This window comes from Oryzias melastigma, linkage group LG19 (genome assembly GCF_002922805.2).
Source record: "Oryzias melastigma strain HK-1 linkage group LG19, ASM292280v2, whole genome shotgun sequence".
Classification (NCBI taxonomy): Eukaryota; Metazoa; Chordata; class Actinopteri; order Beloniformes; family Adrianichthyidae; genus Oryzias; species Oryzias melastigma.
The window spans coordinates 23,684,410-23,692,173 of NC_050530.1; the positions used below are offsets into that span (position 1 = coordinate 23,684,410).

At 41.7% G+C, this 7,764-nt stretch overlaps 1 protein-coding gene across 7 annotated transcripts in view; it reads right to left on the bottom strand.

Annotated features, from left to right (window-relative positions):
• LOC112154554 (SRC kinase signaling inhibitor 1) overlaps nucleotides 1–7,764 on the bottom strand; it is a 140,045-nt gene that overhangs the window by 74,399 nt on the left and 57,882 nt on the right. Inside the window, exon 1 of one of the 7 annotated variants that reach the window (XM_024285581.2) lies at nucleotides 5,866–6,205. The exons of the other annotated variants lie outside the window; for them this stretch is intronic. The gene's annotated coding sequence lies outside the window, so the exon portion shown is untranslated. Of the gene's footprint in view, nucleotides 1–5,865; nucleotides 6,206–7,764 lie in introns of those variants that run through there. 7 annotated transcript variants of the gene reach the window in all.

A 7,764-nucleotide genomic window follows, 5' to 3' on the forward strand; every position in this document is an offset into this window, starting at 1 on the left:
CTTATGAAAATCCTGATGCGGCCCGGCCTCAACTAGACTCCGCCTCCAGCGGCCCCCGGCTGATTTGAGCTTGAGACCCCTGCTCTAGCAGAAGCGCCCGTCGACCGTCGCGGAAAAAAGTCGCGTCTGGTGTGACCTAGAGAGCGCCGCAAAGCGGCGCTGAGCGTCCGGTGTTACCCCGGCGTTACTCTGCCAGCCCCACCCACACCAGCACATGTGTCAAAGTCAAGGCCCGGGAGCCGAATCCGACCCTACAAGTTCTGTTATTTTCCGTCCAGTGAGAGTTAAGGTTATGTCTCATCCAAACGATGCATCATTATTTTTTAGATTCATCAGTGAATATTGTTCTAATAAGCAGATGATGCACTGACTGCAGAAACCCAATTGGAGTTGTTTGGTGTTAATGTTGTCAGATGACGAAAATGTGTTTAAAAATGGACAAACATTATCTACAGATAGCTCAAAGTGATCTATCAATGACGATCTACGACATGTGTTTGTCTGTCTTCATGTAAGCAGCTATCAGTCATCAGTCATCACTGTCTGACAGTTCAAACTCAACGCGTATCTCATAATTAAAACATCACCTGAGCAGCTGAGGATCCATAAATCATTTGGAGACTGAAACTCAGGACTGCATATCACTGCCACACAGCTGGATTGATTGTGATTCTCAACTTTGATTTCCAGTTTAAAACAATTCGAGTAAATATTAATGAATTTGTCAACACTCAATTCTCCCACTAACTTTGTTTTTACAAAATAAGAGACTTAAACCCAACAGAGGTGAAACATGTTCAATGAAAATGATGAATTATTTCATTAAATATGTAAAAAAAAGTTTTTGTGCCAGAACAATTAAACCAAGAATCTTTCTAAAACATTTATATATTTGTGAATTTATGAGTCATGTTTGCTTTTATTTTTGTAAGGATCAATTTGATGTGATTACTTAAGTTTACAAACACATCAAATTTGATTTTGATCTCACAACATAAAATTTAATCTTATTTTGATTATTTCATGTTGAATTTGAATACATCAGTGCCAGGATACATTACTTACATTACTTTTTGCTGTTTTGTGTTATTGCAAGGCATAACTGATGAATCTGTCGTAAGATTTTATTTTATGTGGTATAATCTCCAAAGCTGGTCAGTCCTTCAACAGTTACGGGAAGGTCATACTCTTGAACAACAAAATCAAAGAAATCTGCAAAGCTTTAGAGTATGGAAGCAACTTATACCACACAGAAATCTGCAGAGATAAAGAAGGGGCTCCTCAGGGCTCTGTTTTGGCTCCACTATTTTTAATGAATGCACTCTTTGAGGCACAGAGGAACAATGTGTTTGATATAAAATTAAAATTCTGGGGTTCGACCTTCAGAGGTTCCAAGCTGTAGAAATCCAGTTCAAGTCAAAGGTTGGATCAACGATATGAGCAGAACAACACAAAACAAGAGGAGGCGTCACTTCAACCCTCCCTTAGATGAATGATTTTTTAACTTCCATGTTTATTTATGACTTAAACACTTCAAGTTATTTGGGGTTTTAAAAATGTAAGAAACTAACAATCATTCCAGGAAATCTGTCAATCCTAAATTTAAAATCATTGCACTTCACATCATTTCAGAGAGAAGGGAAGACATGCAGAGACGATGAAAGCAGTCATGGTCTTTCTACACTACAATATGACACTCGACATGCTATGCTATGTTGGAGGTATCCTGGGATTCTGTAGTGTACAGTGGAAGTAAACTATGCGTCAGAAGAAGACTGCATTGGTTCCAATCCCTCATTGTTTTTTACTTTGGCCTTATACTTTTTCCCCACTTCTGAAGACAGTAAGTTTTTGGAGGACATATGTGCCTGAAGTTTCTCTGCTTTATGCTCATAAAGTAAAATCATGGTTAACAGTTCTGCAAGAGAAGCATTTACAGTAAACCATGTTTGCATTTTATTAGACCACATTCAGCCAATGTTTGCTGCTTTAGAGGCTCTTCTTTTTTGAATATTCATCTGGAAAAATAACTTTGGGAAGTTGCATATTTAAATCCACTAAAAGAAAATCCCGCGCTGGCTCTTGGAAGTCAAAATGTCCAAGTAGAAAGGGTCACGTGACTGCACCCAGCCACAGAGCCACCACTTGAGCTCGGCTGAGACTTCATCATGATCAGTTAATGTCAGTCATTGACCCCACCTTTAAGGAGTTGAAAGTCCTTCCACAGCGGACGGACCACTGATTTGATGGTATGAGTGCCGCATTATCATACTGATTGTACTGCTAAGGTTTGACAGCTTCCTCACTTTAAAGTTTCATCTGTGATGACTCAAAGGTTCCATCTCAGTCACTGATGTGTGCAGCAGGTCTCTGAGAGAGTCTGAGCAAACATCAGTTAACTCACAGACATCATGGGAAAACATTAGTGGTTGAAAATACCAAAGATAACCTTTGTAGGACAGAAGGACTCTCTTGACTGATCAGATCCAGGTCTGAGCCATGTGGAATTAAAAGTGCTCATGACTCTTTAGGTTAAAGGAGGAGGAGCCTATTTTCCTCATTCTGTTTTGATTTAGTTGCATAAATTTAGAAATAAATGTAAAACCTCTCTCCTTAAAAAGAATCCAAAGCAGCCAAAAACGTTGCTCTAAAGAGATACACATAACAGAGGATTTCTGAATGAGCAAAAAAAAAAATCCAATCATGTGATCTTATAGTCCAAATCATTCCAAATATTACAGATCCAATAATCCAATTCAGTCCTGATGATTTAGTCCAGATAAAAATTCTATTTCAATAAGTGACCAACAGATTCCACTGAAGGGTTTTCAGCAAAATTCCAACCTTGACCAGACAAAGTTTTCACAAAATACTAAATACAATTTACGCACGCACAAATTAACATTACAACAGCGTGAAACAAATCACACACGCACATTTTTAAAAATCACACACACAAATCACTTGTCATGAACACACAAAACCTCAGTTACACACAAATCTGTAGTGAGAGTCTTTTCCCATCTCAGAGATTTTTCCGTGAGTGATGCGTCCACGTATTACTGGAATGCTGGTTCATCGGAGTCTTCTCATCAGCCGGTTTTAACTCTGATTGTGAAAAATATTCGGTAAAACTTGATATTTTCTTACTTTCTTTAACATATATGCCCAATAATTAGTATAAAAACAGTCTAAACAAGTGTTTTAAGAACATCTATCCCCTTAAAAACATAAATATTTCCCAGAACTGATTGCTTCCTTTCTGCAGCCCCACCCCTGAAAGTGCCTCCGACATGGGGCACTTTCCCAAGCGCTGGTCACAGTCACGGGACAGCCGGTAATCGCTGCGTTTGCTGGCCAGAACTCCATGAATTGACTGTATAAACGTCGGTGGCGGGCCCTTCTAAACACCCACAGGGCAGAGAGCCTTGATCAGCCCACGTGAAAAGAGTCTCACCTCACATCCGTGCGTAACTGAGGTTTTGTGTGTGCGTAACAAGTGATCATGTGTAATTAGTTTCAAGCTGTTTAAATTGTAATTTGTGCATGTGTAACTTGTATTTTTGTATTTGTTGAGTTTTGTCATTTTAGCACTTATGCACAATTAGTTACAATCAAAAATTATGCGTCTGGTGTGAACTGGAGGTGAAGCGGATTCAGCGCGCACACTGCTTGCGGCGCTTCTGCGTGCAGTTTGAACCCAGCGTAACTTTATCTTAAAATTAAAAAATAGGAGCAAAGGTCAAAGTTCTGTGACTTCTTCTATGTGGAGAGTGTCTCAGGAAGCTCCGTTGTGTCTTTGAGTGACACCAAATATTTATGGATTGAAAACAAACATCCAGAATTAAAGGTCTTAAAGGTCCAAGTCAGAACCAACAAAAGCTGCTCAAAAAGAAAGGATTGTGATTTCAACATAACTTGGTGCTTGGATGTTAAAAATGTACCTTCAGGTTAATAACTTGTAATGTGGTATCTAATGAGAGTCATGATGCTTTTACAAAAGTTTGAAAAGCCGTTAAATTGCCCTCAGACTAATTAAGCTGAAGTGTAGGTGGAACTTGATTCATGTTTGAGCAGCTGTTCTGGGAGCTGAAAGTATCCCCAATGAGTTCTCCGCTGCAATCCAGACGTCTAGAAAATTCATCCTCATGCTATGTTGAAGACGGAAAAAAATATGGGGGCAGAGCAAACATGGACCTGAGGGGGTTTGTGGGCTTCTGTGACCCAGATTCCTGAGGTCTGTGTGGTTTCTGGGTATCTGTCCAAGAGTAGAAAGGACATATTGGGGGGGGGGGCAAATGGACCAATCATCTCTGCCATCCCCCACAGGATTCTTAATGACAACAGTGAAGCCTAATGCGGGTTGGGCTATCTTCACTTGTTCCACCTAACTCAGCAGGGTTCTGACGACATTGTGAAGTATCATTTTACCAACATCATCACTGTTACTCTTAAACCATCTCAGTCTGCTTCCCTGCATTTATCTCCAGAACTTCTACCAACGCTGATGAAATGTTTGTTCATGCAATAAAGGAGTCATTGATAATGTAAAACAGTTTAACACAAACATTTTGTTTGGAGGAACATTAGCATCCAAATAAAACATTTTTAAGTTAAAATATGAAGTTTCCGTTTTAGTAATGCAGCTGTAGTTATAGTTTCACCACATGTTTTTCTTACAATGCGTAAGAAGAATTAGTTTACCATCAATTTGCTTTAGCAAAGACAATTATTAAATATACTTGTGATGACAAGTAAAGAAAAGCTATGTGCAACATTTGATCAAAATTACAGTCTTGTTTAATTAATGAACAAAAATTTGATAAAGTAATAAAATAAAACATGTATAATCTGATTGTAAAATAGTTGTAATGGCATTCTTAGAAAACCTGACACTTGTCATTTTTGTTTTGACATGTTCATTTTCTGATGAACACACACAAACTATTTGCTATAATGGACTATTATAATTCTCAGGAATTAAATGGAAAGCAATCCCCATAGCCAAAAAGGGAAACACTGGAAGCAGACCATTTGAAGTGGTGCATCACTATCAGCCTGGAGCTGGCTTCCTGCTTTCAGCTGTGAAGCAGTTCCACACTGTAGCTCCGCAATTACAAGTTAGCAAGTGGGAATTAATATGAGTATTATCAGAGTTCTCTGAGGTTCCAGGCAGAACTGCTGCTGCAGAAACAAGCAGCTGATAATTATGAAGTCAAGCACTCATTGCGTCAGCAATCACACAGAGCCGGGCGCCGTGTAATGACCTGCTCGCTGGATTTTATCACCTTTAAATCAGAGCAGCAAATCCCACTGCCAAGTCATTCCAAGGATAATATACTGCACCAGCATCCTGGCATTTTTCAGAACATAAAATCTGCCTCTCCTAAAACAAACTGGCCTCCTGTGTACTGTGATCAGTGATGTTTCTCGACGGCCGGAGCTGAAACGTTAAAGAAAGCAGAGATGTATCTTAGAAAGATGAGGGGAGGTAACCAGGATGAGCAGAGGCATGCTCGCCTGACCTGCATGACAAGTAGCCATCTTTTTACTCCCTCTTCCCTCTGTAACCTCACCGACACGCATGCACTCACTTCCACACATGTGCATGCATGCAGGCTGTCATGGGCTCATGCACTCATGTCACTGCGGCATCTCTGACACACCTGCCCCTCACCTGCCAGCATGCAAGCAGCGGACCCTCCCCTGAAAACACCAAGATGTCACATTACAGAGGGAGGAGACGGTTCTGGCTCTCCTGCATCATGCAGAAGAGGCAGGTGCACACACATCATCATTCCATCGCCTCACATGCAGCAGCATCACACAGGATTGTCTCAGCATAGGACAGCTCCAGAGAGTTACCGTTTATACTTAATGACGGCGCGTCCTCAAACTCCACACGCCTCCCTCTTCCTCCTCCTCCCTCTCCATTTTTTCAGTTTCACTGCAGCTCTCAGTGTTTCCCGCGCCCCGAGGATCTGCCAGAATTACCCCTCTCTGGTTTCCGTAGTAACGCCCTAAGAGCCACTTAGCATGTCTTCCTGTCCCTCCTCCAGCTGCCCAGTCACCTTGTCTCTCCCTCCATCACTGCAGACAAAAAAAAAAACTCCTTCTTCTTTCCAGGTTTCTCCCTGTGGCTTCTCGTCTCCCCTGCTGACGTTTCTTTACTCTCCGTACAGCGTGTGCTTCCTTCCAAAGCCCGGGCATTGCCAGTTACATGATATCACTCAGTTGCCTTATATGGTAGACGGTGGGTTGCCATGACGACAGCAGACTCCACCTGTTTCTCCACCTCCTTCCCTGTCTGAGTCCTCCTTTTTTCATCAGGAGATGGATGGTACGGTGTAGCTGTTGGGACACAGCACATGGAGCGAGGAGAAGGTGGAGATGATGGTGTGGGAGGAAAAAGCCGAGCAAGAAGTGATGGACAGAAGCTGGACAGAGAACCGACCCTGACGCAGATATGAAAAAGAGCAAGATTCTGTTGTTTTCAACAAAAAAAGATTTATGAAAATTTAAGTATCATATTGGCAAAGACATCAAATCTTTAGGGTGGAAAAGCCCAGAAACAGCTGTCTGTAGATCAAGCTGACACTGAAGTATGTTAAGAATAGCAATAAACAGACAGCATAGTAGCAGAGCTAACATGTAGCCAGCCAGAGTCATTCATCTTTTTATTAATGAATTATTTCCAGGAGGTACATCACATGCATTTCCCTTGTGAGGATCCAAACTCTGGAAGTATGTTTCACAACACAGTAGGTTGGGATGATTTCTTAGATGCACTCTGTCTGCTCTAGATCCTTTTAGGGTTAAAAAAAATACTCTTCATTTTTTACTTTAAATACATAAACTTTTTGGTATATTATACATCACATGTGTCAAAGTCAAGGCCAAGGGGCCCTCCAGATTATTTTATTGTTATTAATGGCCCAGAGTTATCTTGTGCTCGTTTCTAATTTATAGCATTTTGACAAAACACTTTTTTTTTGGAGAGGAAGACCGCTACAGACAGCTTGTGTCTGTTGTATATGGGCCGGTCCCCTTCCGGGGCGACGTGACATCCCAGCCAGCAAGGCCAAGTGGGGCCATATGTTTTAAAAGTGTGCAGAAAATGTGGGTCCCAGACAGGTTTGTCTGCAGTTTCTATGGTGCTCCCACCTGTGTTTGTCCTCACTGGCCGAAGTGGGCACTCAGTGGGTAGGCTTGCTATGCTAGCCAGCATCCTGGTGGATGCGTCGCATGCTAGCGAGCTAGCAAGCTCTGCTGTATTGAGCTAGCGAATTCCACTGTATCAAGCTAGCGAGCTTTGCTGAAGCAAGCTCCTCTGTATTAAGATAACAAGCTTTGCTTTACGAGCTAGCGAGCTCCATTATATCAAGATAGCAAGCTCTGCTTTGGTGAGCTCCACTGTATTGAGCTAGCAAGCTCCAGTGTAGCGAGCTTTGTTGTAGCAAGCTAGCAAGCTCCACTGTAGCAAACTCCACTGTACAAGCTAGCGAGGTCCACTGTATTGAGCTAGCGAGCTCCACTGTAACGAGGTCTGTTGTGGCAAGCTATTGAGCTCCGCTCTATTGAGCTAGTAAGCTCCTCTGTATCTATCTATCTATCTATCTATCTGGAGCACAGCAATGCACAGACATCTTGCCCTATCCAATATGGTGTCCACATTTACTCAACGCAACAAGCTAGCATAGCAACTCTAGCCCATATAACTCATTGGTTGGAGTCTAAGATGACATTAGCCCAGTTGGCAGCATG